The sequence below is a fragment of the Dermacentor variabilis genome, chromosome 8 (genome assembly GCF_050947875.1).
Source record: "Dermacentor variabilis isolate Ectoservices chromosome 8, ASM5094787v1, whole genome shotgun sequence".
NCBI classification, from domain to species: Eukaryota; Metazoa; Arthropoda; class Arachnida; order Ixodida; family Ixodidae; genus Dermacentor; species Dermacentor variabilis.
In genome coordinates, this window is record NC_134575.1 from 85,823,626 (window position 1) to 85,833,140 (window position 9,515).

At 42.5% G+C, this 9,515-nt stretch overlaps 1 long non-coding RNA gene across 1 annotated transcript; it reads right to left on the bottom strand.

The window, feature by feature from the left end:
- Positions 1-5,011: 5,011 nt before the first annotated feature.
- Positions 5,012-9,204, bottom strand: LOC142591160 (uncharacterized). Its single transcript, XR_012830369.1, has 3 exons — positions 9,160-9,204; positions 8,665-8,729; positions 5,012-5,217 (listed from the first exon to the last, which is right to left on the bottom strand). It is a non-coding gene; the product is annotated as an uncharacterized LOC142591160 (long non-coding RNA).
- Between the last annotated feature and the right edge of the window lie 311 nt (positions 9,205-9,515).

The following is a 9,515-nucleotide window of genomic DNA, read 5'->3' on the forward strand; positions in this document are numbered from 1 at the left end:
GGTTGATTTATCACTTGAAAAAAAATTGATGTCTAATGTAAGGCTAATAACCTCCGCTGGAGCGCGACATGAGGATGACAAATTGGACCCGTCAATCTACAGGAAATTGAAGTCACCAACCAGGTAATCGACTTCGGCTGGGAATGTTTACGTGGCAGAATTATTACTCGGGGAAAGTTTAGTAATGAACGAGTGATCAGATTCAGGCGGACGGCAGCAGAATCCAACCAATAGCTTCATTGATGCCCTTGCGCAAGGGGCCCACACTATTTGAAGAGAGAAATCAGTATTTTTGCGCTTTGATGCCAGCGTCTTTTCACTGGCGATAAGGACACAGCGACCGGTCTTAACGGATCATGCCTGTATATGTGATATGTATTTTGATCAGGGAAAATATTATTGTGGATTAGATCTTTTTGTAGGCAGGTTTGCCTCGGTGTAACAATGTCGCAGTTAAATCATCGTGAATAGAACACACTGCACCACGTTTAAGCTTGGATGACAGTGAGAAAAAGGAGGAGGATGGAACTTTATTATTTCAGAAATCGTTGCGCAGTTTATTCGTGGGTGGGATACCGAAGAAAAAGAAGATAAAGACGAAAACAATTTCTCTTTAGGAATTAGTATAAAGACTTAGAATAACCTGTCGTTGTGATGTGGACCACTGAGCGGCGTCAGGCTGCGCTCTGAGCGAGGCCTTGATAGAGCTGTGAAAACGTTCAGCAAGACTATTGGCGATGTGATGGTGTGGCGTGGTGGGCATGTGAGAAGTGCCTCCAATGGTGAACAGGTTACGGAATAGTGCCCATTCAAACTGGCGTCCTTCATCGGTTGTAACAGTAAACGGTACGCCGTATCGTGAGACCCAGCCCGCGGTCAACACGTTTGAGATAATTTCAGTACGGATGTTAGGCAGAGCGAAAACTTCTGGCCATCGGGTAAAGCGATCTAAGCAGGTCAAGAATTACGTGTTCCCGATTGATAATGGCCATGGCCCCAGAATATCAATGTGTACTTTGTTCAATTGTTCAGATGATGGCGTAAACGAGCCGAAAGGTGCCCGTGTGTCAGTAAACCTTTGATTGACAACTAAGGAGAAATTGTTTTCTTCTTCGCTATAAACTATACGCACGCTTTATTCAGGTGAACTACTACGTGAACTGAACTACGTATACTACTTGAACTGAAGGGCGTCAAGAAAAACAAGATGTCACCGATATGATATTTAAGCCGCATTTCGATATACTTACAACGCTGGAAGCCAATGTAGAACCAAACAGACAAAGTGATATCGTTCTTAAGCTAGAAAAATATATGGGGACGCCGACAACAAGAAGCGCCGCTGAGACCTTATGTTATTTGCTCTTGAGCAGGAGGAGAATGAATTAGAACTCGTATGTCTCGGAGCTGAAAATAATTACAGTTCGCTCTAATTAACAAGGAACTACTGTAACGGTATTCCAATTTCAGTGGGTGCATCTGTTGGGGAACTTCAGTTTTAACAAGTAGGAACCAATCATTGCAAGACTGATGTGTTTTAAAGTCAAACAGGGAATTGTGGCATCCGCGCACAAGGTGAAAGATTGGAATGATTTTATTCGCGAAGAATTTTTTTGCGAACCAAATAATGTAGATTCAAACTACTTGAACTCGCCAGAAACCACAATGAAATAACCTATTCGCTGATAACCTGCGTATTCACAACAAAACCTTCCCGCCTAACTCAGTTGTACTATCAGCAAGATAGTTAGGCAAGAACAAGTGCACCCTGGTGCTGCTTAGGCCACCAAGCACTAATCGACGGTTATCACTTTCACTTATAGTCATCCAAGCCAATGCGTGACGCGATGTGTTCCCTTTACGATGATTTACCAGCGATATTGTTGCACTGATGGAAAGCTGGCTACAAAAAGACATAATGCACAATGAAATTTTCCCCGACCAAAATACGTGTAACATGTACAGGCTTGATTGTTCCGGTAAGAAAGATCCCGGTGTCCTTATCGCCAATGAAAAAGAGCTGGTATCACATCATACATTAAGTGATTCCTCTCTTGAAATAGTGTGGGCTCCTTGTGCAAGGGCATCAGTGAAGGTACTGGCTGGCTTCTGCTACCGTGCGCCACAATCTGATCGCTCGTTCATTAACAAAACTTCCACGAGTATTCTTCCATCTAAACATTCTCAGCTGCACTCAATTGCCTGTTTGGTGACTTCAATTTCCCGTAAATTGAGTGGTCCGATTTGTCATCCTCGTGTCGAGCCTCAGCGGAGCTTGTCTGTCTTACTTTAGATAAAAAATTTTTTTCAAGCGACAAATTAACCATGTCGTAGTTCTGACAGTTTATATCTTGTCTTCCCCAGTGCACCTAAAACGATTGGTGAAATTCTGTACTCCGATGGGTTTAGTGATCACAAGCTTTTTCAATTAGGGCTTATTGTCACGTCAACATTTCTAGCTACTACAACCGGGCAAAATGTTTATTGGAACGGTCCTGGCCTCATTTTCCGATATGTCTGTTGAACACAACTGGGTGCTTTTAAGAACATCATGCGCACTTTAGTTAACAAATATGTCCCCTTGATTTCCATAGGCAAATCGAAACAATGGTTCAATAAGGTGTTCCGTCGTCATCGAAATAAAAAAAAAACGCCTGTACGAAAAGGTCAAGTTCGTGCACACGTCATCGGCTTGGGAAAAATACAGTCCATGCCAAAAGTCTTAATGTTCTGCTGTCCGCTTTTATAAAGAAAAATATATTTCTCGCGAATTCTGTCTATCTTAAAATGCCATCACAAAAAAGTTTTCGCGCGTGATATCCCGTGAAATCGCTCGTCATCATATTTCACTCAGCAATGATGACCGTCTACCACTTTCAGTCAGTGAGTGTGCCTATGCATTTAATGATACTTTGCGTTTATATTCCCAAGGCAACATCACTGCAACGGAATCATTGTTCCTGATTAGGATTGGCAATTTATGATCCCTATTGATGTCACCACTGCAAGTATCGTTCAGCTCATTGCTAATGCATATATTTGTACAATTTCTGGTGCTGCGAACATTCACTCGAAAATATTAAAAAGCACCGCATCCAACTCTAGTGATATTCTTTGCCTCATTTCTAGCAATCAATAGCATCTGGCTTGCTCCCTACAAACTGGAAAGTTGCTAAAATCATCCTTCTGTTTAAACGCGGTAGCATAAATTCACCCGTACACTACAGTCCCATTTCACTAACGTACATTTGCGGTAAATTACTGGCACACATGAATGCTTCTAACATTTACTGTGACCTCGAACATAGTTCTGTCTTGTTTCCTGAACAACACGGCTTATGTAAATAATTTTTCTGGCACTCAACTGCCAAAATTAGCGACTGGCTTGGATTTCAACACTGATGCTAACATACACACTGGCTGCTTTTTAAAAATTTTGGTAAAGCTTTGTACATGCCATTTTTTTTCGAAATTACCTGATTCCTTTACAGAATTGATTCTTTTGCACTGTCATGGCTCCGTAACTTTCCTTTTTTTCCACCAAAAATTTACGACAGTTAACAATTTTAATTAATCACTCTGTGACGTATTTTCAGGTCAAGCTCAATGCAGAGTTCTTCGCCCATGGTTGTTTCTTTTATACACTACCGGCCAGCCCACTAAAATATCGTGTCGCCTACGGCTCTTTGCGGAAAACTTTATGATTTACAGCTCCATCAATTCCAGGGTTGGCTATCTCGCCCTCACAAGTAAACATAAACCTGATTTCCATTTGGTGTAATGAATTACAAATGATGCTTTGCTGGAATAAATGAAAGGGTATTTCTTTCAGCCACAAGCGTACCAAATCTAACTTCGGGTATCTCAAAGAAGTCACTCTAGTGCCTGACGCATCATCATGCGAGTATTTAGGTATTCCCCCCCCCCCCCCCCACCTCACGCATACCTTTCCGAAAGCCACGCACATTAACGCTTTTCTACCAAAGCTCCAAGGAGACAGAGGTATCAGCGCGCTAATTCCCCTAACAATATGAGAAAACTTTCCTAGCCAACATTTGTGCGACCGCAGCTAGAATATGCAGCCTCCACATCGTTTCCATGGCAAAAATACTTAATTAACCTGCCAGAAACCATGCAAAATAGACCCGCTTGCTTCATTACACGTTCCTACAGTCCCCATTCGAGCATAGCAAAAATTAAATATAATGTTTCTCTCGAACTGCATATTTTTCGTTAAATGGACATTTTGGGCTGATTTCATTAATACCGACGCAGCACCAAACATTATTCGTTACCTCTCGAAGCGCCCTCACGCATTTCCCGCAATTTACATAATAAGTACAGCAAAAAGCGCAAATACGAAAGAACACATGCGCTCAATTCGTCATTGGGCTTCCACGTGACATCGTGACCTAATTAATACTTTTATTCTATTCAATATTCTGTTTCCGGCTATTGTGTCTTTACTGAACCCCTGCATTATTCCTTACTCATTAAACTGACATCTGTGTTGCGTTTACATACTTTAATGATAATTTTTTGTACCTTGTACTGATGTCTGTTGCAACATTTAGCCCTAGACTTTTGCATTGCTTTCCCTTTTTCTTTTTGCCCTGTATATATTGCATTTCCTTAAATCTTTGTTCGCCATCCTTACTCAATACCCTCTGGGCTTCGTAATGTATCTTAGAAAACAAATAAGTACATCTCGAGAAACTAGCTGATTTCGCAGTAATAGCATTTTGCAAGTGTGTGTCTACTTTTTTTTAGTAGTGGGCCTTATCAATGCAAAACGAAGCAGACTAGCAGCAAAAAAAAATTTATGACAACTCAAGATTTCCGTGAGACCTTACAGCATATTTCTCAGCTATTGTCTATATCACTCGGATGAATTTTCCCTAGAATAAAAAACACGGAAAGCAAGTCGGACATCGCTGCGTGGAGGTCGTAACCAATCGAGATTGCGATGTGCTTAAGCTTCAAATTTTTTCACACAAACTCAGAATTTCGCTTGTAGCTCAAGCCATTTATTTATTGTCGCTAACAACACAGTTGTCCTATTTCTTTCTGTGTTTTAGCTCTATCCGCATATGTGTCTTCAAGACTCGAGGTTCGATTCAATATCGAAACGGCCGTTCCAGTACTCTTTAGCCTTTTCGGAGCCATAGTTTAGCGCCGCAAGGGCTTCCACAACATTGGTAGACATCAGTAGAGTCACTGAAAAAGCAGAATATGGGTAAATTTTTGTCCGAGAAGCACTACAGTGGCAAATTTCTACGCGTCGCCTGTTGCTTTCCTTTACCTTTAGAGCAATAAAAAATCGCATGCGAACTATTGGACGTTCTACCACTTCAGGTTTATTTCTGGAGACTCTGACGTAACCGGTGGGAAAAGTAGCGATGACAAGTTAGGTAATAAGCTTTTACCACCATAACATGTTCAATGATATAGTGGGGGCGCTTGTTCAAGCATAGAAATGAAGTCGAGAACTGTAGAAAAGTGTAGCGTTGTCTGCTTCAGCTCAAATCTGAAGATTGGCATGCTTACGAAATTACTGTTTCTAAAGCTTTTCAGGTAATGGTATGCCGCTCAAAGTGCTACATTTCTAGACGGGTCATGGAAGTTTTCTTTAGATTGGTAACATGAAGGCCTTTTGTAGCGTATTTAATTGGTCAGATATGTAAAGAAAGGTTTGATAGTCTTTTGATTTCTGCTACGCAGACCGTACTTCACTATTGCTAAGTTCTCAGTCCGCAGTTTGAAGATGTGATCTCAAGTCCATAACTAAATAAGGTAATTTCAAAGTTCATTTTACAGGTCAGTGCATGTTTTCATCTGGTATGCATTACACTTTTTTTACTCAGGACATTTGAAAGCGTAAATAAGCGCTTCAGTCTACCTGAAATTTTGAACTGAATGTATTTGATTCTAAAAAAGTGCACTTTGGTCTTAGGAGACGGTGAAAAACAGAAGGCCAATTACACTGGTAAAACAACTGATATGCACGTGGGTGAAAATACACACTTTATTATCGTGTAAAGGGAGCTTTTGCCACGTAGTAGTTCCAGCGGAGCTGGGTAGGTAAGTGTTATCTAAAATTACCCTCATCATAGATGCTCTTGAAACGTCATTTGAGGAACAACCGCCATGCTTGCGTTTTCAAACATTGTACTTGAGAGGAAAACGCCAGGCATCACCCGTCCACAATTTTACTCGTTCAAACTGCCCCTTTGAGTTCACAAGCTAGGAACGATATATTTTATTGCGATAGCGCGCACTCTTCCGCACAATGACGGAACTACAAATTCTTGTGGAAAAGTAGTATTATCTCGGTTATTGCTATCAGTGATATTTGACCGCATCTTGGCCAGCAAACATCAAAAGCTTTTGCTCTGCTTCAGTAAAGATTTGGCCAATTACAAAATGAAAACTGGGTTTGCCTGACGAAACTGTTGTCCTCGACAGAGTATTGAGGACGTGATCTGTAGTAAAACTTGCTCAAGAGTTCAGGCCGCATCATAAGACCAGTAACACAGGGACTCACGTTCACCCTGTATCTGTGCGAAAAAATCAGCTGCCTCAAGCAGCCGTACTTAAAAAATACCTTTCTTGCTCATGCCCTAAAAATTCTTGGAAACAATAATTAAATGAACACTCTTGGCAAATTGTCATTTCTGACGAGGGCATAAGCGTGGTTCTTCGGTACACATTGATTGTGAAGTATCCTAGAATGGTGCTAGAATATTCAAGCACGAAACATGTTCCGACCTAATTTATAGCCATGACTGATTGATTGGTCAGAATTTATGCAATTGCAGAGGCAACGAAATATTTTATTTGCAGTGAATGCCTTTTCTCCTGAACCAATAAAAATGCAAAACAATATTTGGGCTCGCATTATCATAGTTATGCAATCTCACGGGTACCGTCACCAAAGCTCTTAAACAATCTAATATTTCACTGCGACCTGAGTAATTCCTGAGGTTTGCTGGTGGTCTCACACAGTTTCACCTCTGGCAGCGCTGAGGTGCAAGACTGAGGTGCAGAGCGGAGGGTAAGATCTCGCGCTGCCTCATGAGCGGACTCATTGGGATTCGGAGGGGCTCCCTCAATCATCCTAAGGTGAGCAGGGAACCAGGATAAGTAGTGTTGAGAGATCTCACATGTCTGCATAATTTTAAAAGCAACCTTAGCCACCGAGCCCTTCTCAAAGGCCTTAACGGCCGACTTTGAATCGCTATATACAAAAGGCCTGCGCTTGTCAGCCAGGGCGAGCGCAATAGGCGCTTGCTCCGCGACCTCTCGCCTATCAGTCCGAACGGTAGCAGCGTTAACGACATTGCCCGCATTGTCCACGCCAACTGTGGTAAACACTTTCCTCTTCTCGTTAAAAGAAGCATCAACGAAGCCAACCTTCTGATTCTCATCACGAATGAAGATACCTGCATGAGGAAGATGAGACATGGTGTAACGGTGAAGCTTTCTTCTTAGGATAGCAGGCTTATCTTTAGGGGACGGACAAGGCCTTGTAGAGATACACACAGTGAACTTTCAGTTTGTTACACGAAAGAAGTGTCTAGATGGGCCTACTTCTGCACCTATTTCGCTTCTCTTCGTCCAAGCGAGCGAAATGCAGCACTTTTTTGTCTATTTAACCCGACAACATTAACGCTAATCCTGTATTCTGTTTCGCACTGTCTTCTGGCGCGTTCGTCGTCTACGTCTTCTTCCTCAGCAGGCTCCGTTGTGAAAAAAAAACATGATCATCAGAAATGGCTCGAGCGTCATCGATTTACACAGCTGGCTCGTTGCCGCATGTCAACGCAACCACTAGAACGCGCCCATGCCACTGCTCACGAGTTCGTCGTCGTCTTCTTCCACAGCTGGTTCCCTTGTCGCTCATCATTCCAGTGTAGAATTGCACATCTGTCGCCGTAATGGAGAGGCCGCGTTTACGGGGGTGTGAGTCATTGGATAAGGAGGTATAAGCCATTCACGGTCTTACGTGACGGACACATTTATTAACAGAGGTGATACGCGAATGTGTGTGCGTACCGGCATCGTCACCATGACCACAGATGAGGACAATAAATATATTCGTACCTTTGCTCAAAATTCTGTGCCGCCTCTGTTCCGTGCTTTATTCGCTGGCCACCCACCTCTAGAAAGTGGAATGGCTCGTGATTTTGACAGCCAAGCTGTTAAGGGCTAGTTTCCCAATATCGTGTCCGTCTGGAGAAAAACATCCTAATGGTAGTACAATGTCGGGCCAAACCACGGCGGAGGTGACGCAGGCGTTAAGCACGCCCCCACGTAGGCGGATCCTGAAGGCAGTATAATTCCGGGCCGAACCTCGCTGGAAGTGAAGCAGGCGCTAAACACTCCCCATACGTGAGCCGACCCGAAAGATGGTGCAATACCGGGCCGACCCGCGGTGGAGGTGAAGCAGGCGTTAAGCACTCCCCATACGGGCGCCGATGCCGAAGATCTGACCGATCCCGAAGATGCCAGTTCGTGCAGTTGTGGTTGTTCTGATGCCAGTTGTGGTTTATCGATATCGTATAATAGTCACACCAGCGACTATATTTATTCTAGAATGGGGCCATGCTGGTGATGTACAGGATTATATTAATGTAGATGTCAGTGAAGAAGCTGCAAACTTACCTGCTAAAGAGAGAGCGCATTTCATCAGTCCAGAAATTTTTGACATTTTCTACGGCTTTTGATATCTGAAATGGTAAATAACCATAATTTGTCTTCGAAGACATCTCGAAATGTAATAAAGTACGGGCATGCTGACAAAACTTCGAGCAAGCCTTGCATTTATTCGAATAGGGTGATATGGGCACGTTAATTGCCTTACAAATTTTTGCCTCTGCAGAAGTTTTAATAGCACCTTTATCTTCGAGTCGTCTGGTAAGGTACCAGATTGAACAGAAGCGGAGCATTTGGATGTGAATCACAATTGAATTTGGCAATAACAATGCCGTTTTATATCGATTAAGGTGGATTATAAACTTTGTTTTAGAAAATTACCATGGCCATCTACATGGTATTTTCACTACTACCACTTACATGAAAGCATAACATAGAAAAGTCTGGGGACCAGTATGGTATGTCGTCTATTTCTACAAGCCCCACTGAAATGACCACACTCACCGTCGATAGCTATGAAGCCACGTGCACAAAGTAATGGGGTCGAAGTAGAAACACTTTAAGCGCTTTGGTCGCAGCCGCTTTTATAGAATGAATGAAGCAAAGATAATTGCATTTTCGTCTTCTGTGACATCATCTTTTGCGTTCCTGTGGACGTAAATCTTTCCGGCAGCTGGTATTGCTTCTCTGACGTTTGCGAGCATCAAATGAGTGAATATGTCTACGCAAAGCGGACACAGGAAGTTTCACGTCATTAAAGCTAGACGAGACTTTTAGTACACGTACTATGAAGAAGTACAGAAAAAAATAACAGACCTCTTTGTTCATTTTTGCTTAGTGTGATCGTATTAAAAAATAAA